This window comes from Lynx canadensis, chromosome B2 (genome assembly GCF_007474595.2).
Source record: "Lynx canadensis isolate LIC74 chromosome B2, mLynCan4.pri.v2, whole genome shotgun sequence".
In the NCBI taxonomy this organism is placed as follows: Eukaryota; Metazoa; Chordata; class Mammalia; order Carnivora; family Felidae; genus Lynx; species Lynx canadensis.
The window spans coordinates 71,776,139-71,783,813 of NC_044307.1; positions in this window are offsets into that span (position 1 = coordinate 71,776,139).

Sequence of the window (7,675 nt, forward strand, 5' to 3'; positions counted from 1 at the left end):
GCCAGGTCACGATCTCGCGGTCCGGGAGTTCGAGCCCCGCGTCAGGCTCTGGGCTGATGGCTCAGAGCCTGGAGCCTGTTTCCGATTCTGTGTCTCCTTCTCTCTCTGCCCCTCCCCCGTTCATGCTCTGTCTCTCTCTGTCCCAAAAATAAATAAACGTTGAAAAAAAAATTAAGAAAAAATAAATAAAATAAAATGCAAAACCAAGAGTTAGCATTTTAACAAGATCCCTAGGTGACTTTGTGCATAGAAAGATTTGAGAACCATTTTCAGGTATTTGGGAGTTGGTGTATACAATGGCCTGAACTTGCAGCAAAAAGAAGCATGATGTGTTCTGGGACTGTCCATGGAGTCAGACCATTCAAATAATATAATGTGGGAACCAATATAAAAAGATGCCTCAGCAGGAAGCCATGGAGCAGAATAATGTTTAACTTGTATAAATAGGGAACAATGATGACATTTAACTTTGTGTCACTACTGATATGGAAATAGAGGTACATGAGAGAAAAGAATGCAGGCTGGGTTCTGTGAACTTCTGAATCAAGATGACACATTTAATGGTGTTTTCTAGAATCAAATGAGTATCTTTTAAAATTTTTCTAGGTACAAGTCTTAATTCAGATGATTTACCATTATAGGAAAAAATGTCCAAATGATTTAGTAACCAGACTTAGGATTTCCTATTGTTTTTGCCTTACGTTGGAGCTTGAAAAGATGATTTTCTTTTTCATTTTACAGTTCAGCTTACAAATTTATACTAAAACATCTGGATATGTAGTAGACATGACTCAATTGTAGTCTCATTATAGTTGTTCAACTGAAAAAATAATAAACACGTTTGAATCTGTCATTTTGAAAGACCCAATACAGAATCTCTTTTGGCTAAAACTCCTGGGCTCACTGCTTCATCCCAAGCAGGCCCTCCATGGCCTCTGATGAATCCCACATCTCAAGGATGTGGTTGACTCTCTTCCTTGTAGCTGCTCTCACTCTCAAACTGTATAAGTAATTAGGATGCAGTCTCCTTAGCTTTCTGTCTTTTCTTTGACCCAGAATTAAAAGATCACACACCCTTTTTATTTTAGGGTTTTGGTTCTAAATACTTCTGAAACAGAGTGGGGAACCAAAACCATTAACAGTGGAGTGTTGAAGGCTTTAGGAATTCTCCAAAAACTCTCCTAGTAATTACTCTTATTCTATCCTAGCCTGCAAATGGGGCTGGTCTCCTCTTCTGCCTTCTGCATGGACTCCCTCTTTGCATTATCCTGATAAAGTCTCTGTATGGTATCTTACATGTTTTAAAAAAAATGGGGTGGGGCATAAGGCTTACATCCATTACTCTTGCCTTCTTCACAAGTACAATTCCCACCCATTAGGGACCTCTTTCTAGAACTAGCTCTTCTGGAGATTTAAGGTTGACCTAATAGGTGGGAACTCAGAGGACATCTGTTTCCCTATGCCTCTCCATCAGCCTTCAGTCTCCAGGTCTTCCAGGCTAGCATAGGTGAATGTGAATTGGGTGAAAGCTAGACATTGATCACCTGTCCTTTTCAGCGCTGTGGAAACTTTGAATTACCTTGGAGCTCATGAGAGACCTTTTCATTCTGGTCATGAAGAAAGACATATTTGTTCTCTCTGGGGATGATTTCTATTCCCTTAAATTGGGCCTTTCTATTGTCCTAGCCTCATCTTTAGTCATTTTGCCTTGGAATCCCCACCTGATCCCCCGCCCCCTTGTTCCTGAATTACTGCCCCGTAACAGTTTCCCAGGCTTCCCTCTTCAATCACATACATAGCTTCTAGGAACTCTGTTCCAGGGCTATAATGAAGACAAAAGTCAAGTATGCCTCTACTTCTCACCTGGAATTCCTACAACTGCCTCTTCAGTTATCACCTCGCTGAGGACATTTATTGCTCCATTTGTACACAGTGAATATAGTCCTATCATACAAGATGGGTTTGGCCGTGTAGCAGTAATATTGTTTTTGTCATCCTTTATTAATTTTACACTCCATATTTATTTTCTGGGAGCACGTGCTTAGTGTTGCCTAAAAGAGGAGTGGGCAGTAAATGCTCTAGATGTGAGAAGATGTTTTGTGTTGCTATACATATCTTATTTCTCAAATTCAGCTAAGCACAATTATTAACTATTGTGTGGGATCTGTATTTCCTTCACACATTCCTTTGACTTCCCCAAAGAATTGTGCTTTGAATAAATACTACACATACAGAACAAAAAAAGCCAAACAGTACTCAAGGACAGAACAAGGGAAGAAAGAAGTACAGAAGCATATTTCCCCCATTGCAAGGCACATCCTCTTCCTTCAAGATGGTGATTGTTTCTGTAAGTCTAGCCTGAAGTCCACAGGAAATTACAATAATATTGATAATAAGTTTACAGTACCAAAAGTTAAAATTTAGGAGTAAATTTTTCATTCATGGTAATAAGTTAATTTAGAAATATGCAAGTTATTATTGATCATATTTTGATTCTGTAGTAATTATATATGTATATTTAGGGAAATCACCTAATTTGGAAATGTTAAATGCCTTTTATTTTAAAATTCATACAATTTTTCAAAGTTTCATCGCAACCCTAAATAGTACTGTTGCTACATTAATTAAGTAGCTATTTTGAAACCTTTGGATTTCCATTCTAGTGAACTAGATTTCTTTACCAGTAAGAAATTTCTCTTTATTTCCTAAAGAGAGTAATAATTTTTAATAGTCAAATTCATTTTTTCTCTTTACATTTAGCTGATTTAATAAAGTACTATATTGAAAAATCACCTGATTTTTTAAGTGGTGGTAAAAAACACATGAAATTTACCATTCTAACAATTTTTAAGTGTACGATTAAGTATATTCACATATTAAACGTCTTGAGAAATTCTGAGTCTTTTTTCCTTTGTCTGACCCAGGTGTTTTGCAAACTTATTTGACTAAAGAATTCTTTCTGTCCTCATAAAACCTATAAACGTTGAAGGAAAAAGTGTAGCCTCTAAAACCCTAGACTGCATCTTCAGCATCTTCAGCTGTACCTCAGCACTAGAAAACTGTTTTTCGACTTGGAATCTTGATTTGACACTCCACTATCCTCCTTTCTACCACATTTTCATATTTACTTTAAGACAGAGATTTCTGTATGTTCCATAAATGCTGTCACCCAGACGCTCCTTACTGTAAATGTCAAGTTGATTAAACTTTCATTTGAAAGAATGGTAAAGCAAGGCTGACAATACATTTTTCTTAGCTTGGGGTTTGAAATGATGGCATAAATCCCAGGGGGCAGATCTATGATCCTCTGGGCTAAAATAAAAACTGTTTAGCTATTATGCCTCCACTGTATGTGAGCTATAAGCCCATCTCACACTTTGAGAGAAACAAACGACTCAGCTGAAAATGCTTTTAAAGTACTAGAATAAGAACAGCAAAGACAGGTAAATGAGAACATTTCTATGCACACGCAACATTAATATTGCATTGAAAATCTGAGCTTGTGTGGACTGTGTTTAAAGATACAAACAATTCCAGAAAAGACTACATAAAATACAAGATGAATCATTGTTACTACACAAAAGCTTCTGAAATTATGCATGGAATCTAAGTGGAGAAGGCTTGAGTAATAACTAGGAAATGACTGATTTTCCACTAAAGATATTTTGTTAATTACTTCAAGGCTCTATAGGCAATTTAACACCTTGTGAGGCTGTCATTATGCTCCATTTACAATAACAGCAATTTCTCTCTAAATATTTGACAGTGCATAAATTAACTCCTTCCTTATATTCCTCAATTATGATTGAATATTTGGACTCACATCTTAGCTCTTTTACTAAATTTAAGCTCCTTGAGGGTAGCAGTGATATTTAAATAAATCTGGTATGCCCTTCAGAACCAGACCCAGTATTAAGTACAATTTTTAATGTTTCAGATATACAGCATTTTAATTCAACATCTGTATACATTACAAAGTGATCGTTCCCAAAAGTCTAGTTACCATCCATTTCCCTATAGTTGATGCCTTTCTCCCATCCAGTCTGCTTCCCTCTGATAACTACCAATCTGTTCACTCTATCCATGAGTCTGTTTTTGTGCTGTTTTATTCATTTGTTTTTAGATTCCACGTATGAGTGAAATCATACAGAATTTGTCTTTCTCTTTTATTTCATTTAGCATAATGCCTTCAGGGTTCATCCCATGTTGTTGGAAATGGCAAGATTTCATTCTTTATGGCTGAGTAGTACTCCATTGTGTATATATACCAGATCATTTTTATCCATTCATCCGTTAATGGATATTTATGGGTTTTTTTGGATATATCAGCTATTGTAAATGATGCTGCACTGAAGATAGGGGTTTGTATATTGTTTTAGCTTAGTGTTTTCATATTTGTCAGATAAATACTCCATAGTGGAATAGCTGTATCATATGTTAGTTCTATTCTTTTTTGATGAACTTCCATTACTGTTTTCCATGGTGGCTCTAACAGTTTATAATTCCACCAACATTGTACAAGAGTTCTCTTTCCTCCACATCCTCTCCAACACTTGTTATTTCTTACCTTTTTGGTATAGCCATTCTAATAAGTGTGAAGTGATGTCATTGTGGTTTTGATTTTCATTTCCCTAATGAGTGATGTTGAATATCTTTTCATATGCTTGTTGGCCATCTGAATGTCTTTGGAAAATGTCTATTCACATCCTTTGCCCCCTTTTTAATTGAGTTGTTTTGTTGTTGTCATATAAGTTCTTTATATGTCTTGGATAGTAACCCCTTATTGAATATATGATCTGTGAATATCTTATCCCATTCGGTAGGTTGCCTGTTCATTTTGATGATGGTTCCTTTGCTGTGCAGAAACTTCTTAGTTTGATATGGTCCAATATGTTTGTTTTTGCTTTAATTTCTCTTGCCTCTAGGGTCAGATTAAAGAAAAAAAATTACTAACATAAATGTTGAGGAACTCACTCCTATGTTTTCTTCTAGAAATGTAAGTTTTCAGGTCTTACACTCGAGTCTTTAATCTGTTTTAAGTTAATTTGTGTGTATACGATAGTGGTCTGATTTCATTCCCTTGCAAGTGGCCCACCGGGTTTCCCAACACTGCTTATCCGAAAGATTTTCCCTGCTCCTTTGTCATAAATTAATTGACCACATGTGTGGGTTTATTTCCGGGCTCTCAGTTCTGTTCTAATGATCTATTTGTCTGTTTATGTCCTAATACCATACTGTTTTATTATAGCTTTTTTTCTTTTAACGTTTATTTATTTTTGAGACAGAGACAGAGCATGAACAGGGGACAGGCAGAGAGAGAGGGAGACACAGAATCTGAAACAGGCTCCAGGCTCTGAGCTGTCAGCACAGAGCCCGACGGGGGGCTCAAACCCACGGACCGTGAGATCGTGACCTGAGCCGAAGTCGGACGCTTAACCGACCAAGCCACCCAGGCGCCCCTATTACAGCTTTTAGTATAGTTTGAAATCAGGGAATGTGATATCTTTAGTCTTGTTCTTTTTTTTTTTTTAATTTTAATTCTAGTGTGATTAATATACACTGTTAAATTAGTTTCAGGTGTACAATATAGTAATTCAACAGTTCAGTATATTATTCAGTGCTCATCAAAATAAGTGTACTCTTAAACCCCTTCATCTATTTCACTCATCACCCACAATCTACCCTCTGTTAACCATCTGTTTGTTCTCTGTAGTTCAGTCTATTTTTGGTTTCTCTCTTTTTTTCCCTCCTTTGTTCATTTGGTTTCTTAAATTCCACATAGGAGTAAAGTCATGTGGTATTTATCTTTCTCTAGTGGTTTATTTCACTTAGCATTATAGTCTCTAGATCCATCCATGTTGTTGCAAATGGCAAGATTTCATTCTTTTTTATGGCTGAATAATATTCCATTGCAGATCTACACCATATCTTTTTTATCCATTCATCCAACAATGGACAGTTGGGCTGCTAACATAATTTGATTATTGTAAATAAAGCCACAATAAATATAGGGGTGTATGTATCCCTTTCAGTCAGTGTTTCCATATTGTTGGGGTAGATACCCAGTAGTACGATTACTGGATCATAGGGTAGTTACTTCTATTTTTAATTTTTTGAGAAACCTCCATACCATCTTCCACAGTGGCTACGCCAGTGTGCATTCCCACCAACGGTACACATGGTTTCCTTTTTCTCCACATCCTCACCAAAATTTTGTTGTTTCTTGAGCTTTTATTTTAGTCATTCTGACAAGTGTGAGGTGATCTCTCATTGTGGTTTTGATTTTCATTTCCCTAATGATGAGTGATGTTAATCCTCTTTAGATGTGTCTATTGGCCCTCTGGATGTCTTCTTTGGAAAAACGTTCATGTCTTCTGCCCATTTTTTAAAATGGATTATTTGTTTTTGGTACTAAGTTGTATAAGTTCTTTACACATTCCGGATATTAACCTTTTATCTGATATGTCATTTGAAAATATCTTCTCCCATAGGTTGCCTTTTAGTTTTTTTGGTTGTTTCCTTCATTGCGCAAAAAAACTTTTTATGTTGATGTAGTCCCAATGGTTTATTTTTGCATTTGTCTCCCTTGCCTCAGGAGGCAGATCTAGAAAGATGTTACTATGACCAATGTAAAAGAAATTACTGCCTCTGCTCTCTTCTAGGAGTTTTATGATTTCAGGTCTCACATTTAGGTCTTTAATCCATTCTGAGTTTATTTTTGTGTACAGTGTAAGAAAGTGGTTCAATTTCATTTTTTTGCATATAGCTGTCCAGTGTTTCCAACACCATTTGTTGAAGAGAACTTTTCCCCATTGTGTGCTTGCCTCCTTTCTTGAAGATCAATTGACCCTATAACTGTGACTTTATTTCTTGGCTTTCTATTCTGTTCTAGTGATCTATGTGTAATTTTGTGCCAGTACCATAATGTTTTGATTACTACAGCCTTATAATATAACTTGAAGTTGGAATTGTGATATCTCCAGTTTTGTTTTTCTTTTTCAAGATTGCTTTGGTTATTCTGGGTCTTTTGTGGTCCATATAAGTTTTAGGATTGTTTGTTCCAGTTCTGTGAAAAACGGTGCTGGTATTTTGATAGGGATTGCAGTAAATGTGTAGATTGCTTTGGGTAGCATAGATATTTTAACACTACTAATTCTTCCAAGCCATAAGCATGGAATATCTTTCCATGTGTTTGTGTCATATTCAGTTTTTTTTTTTCATCAGTATTTTATAGCTTTCAGAGTATAGGTCTTTCACCTTTTTGGTTAAGTTTATTCCTAGGTACTTTATTATTTTGGGTGCAATTGTAAATAGGATTGTTTTCTTTCTCTTTCTGTTGCTTCATTATTAGTGTATAGATATGCAATGAATTCCTCTACATTGATTTTTATATTCTGTGATTTTACTGAATTCATTTATCAGTTCTAGTAGTTTTTTGGTGGAGTGGTTAGGATTTTCTGTATTATAGTATCATGTCATCTGCAAATCATGTAAGTTTTACTTCTTCCTTACCAATTTGGATGCCTTTTATTTCTTTTTGTTGTCTGATTGTTGTGGCTAGAACTTCCAGTATTATGTTGACTTAAAGTGGGGAGAGTGAACATCCTTGTCTTGTTCCTGACTTTAGGGGAAAAGTTAAGTTTTTCCCCATTGAATATAATGTCAGCTGTGGGTT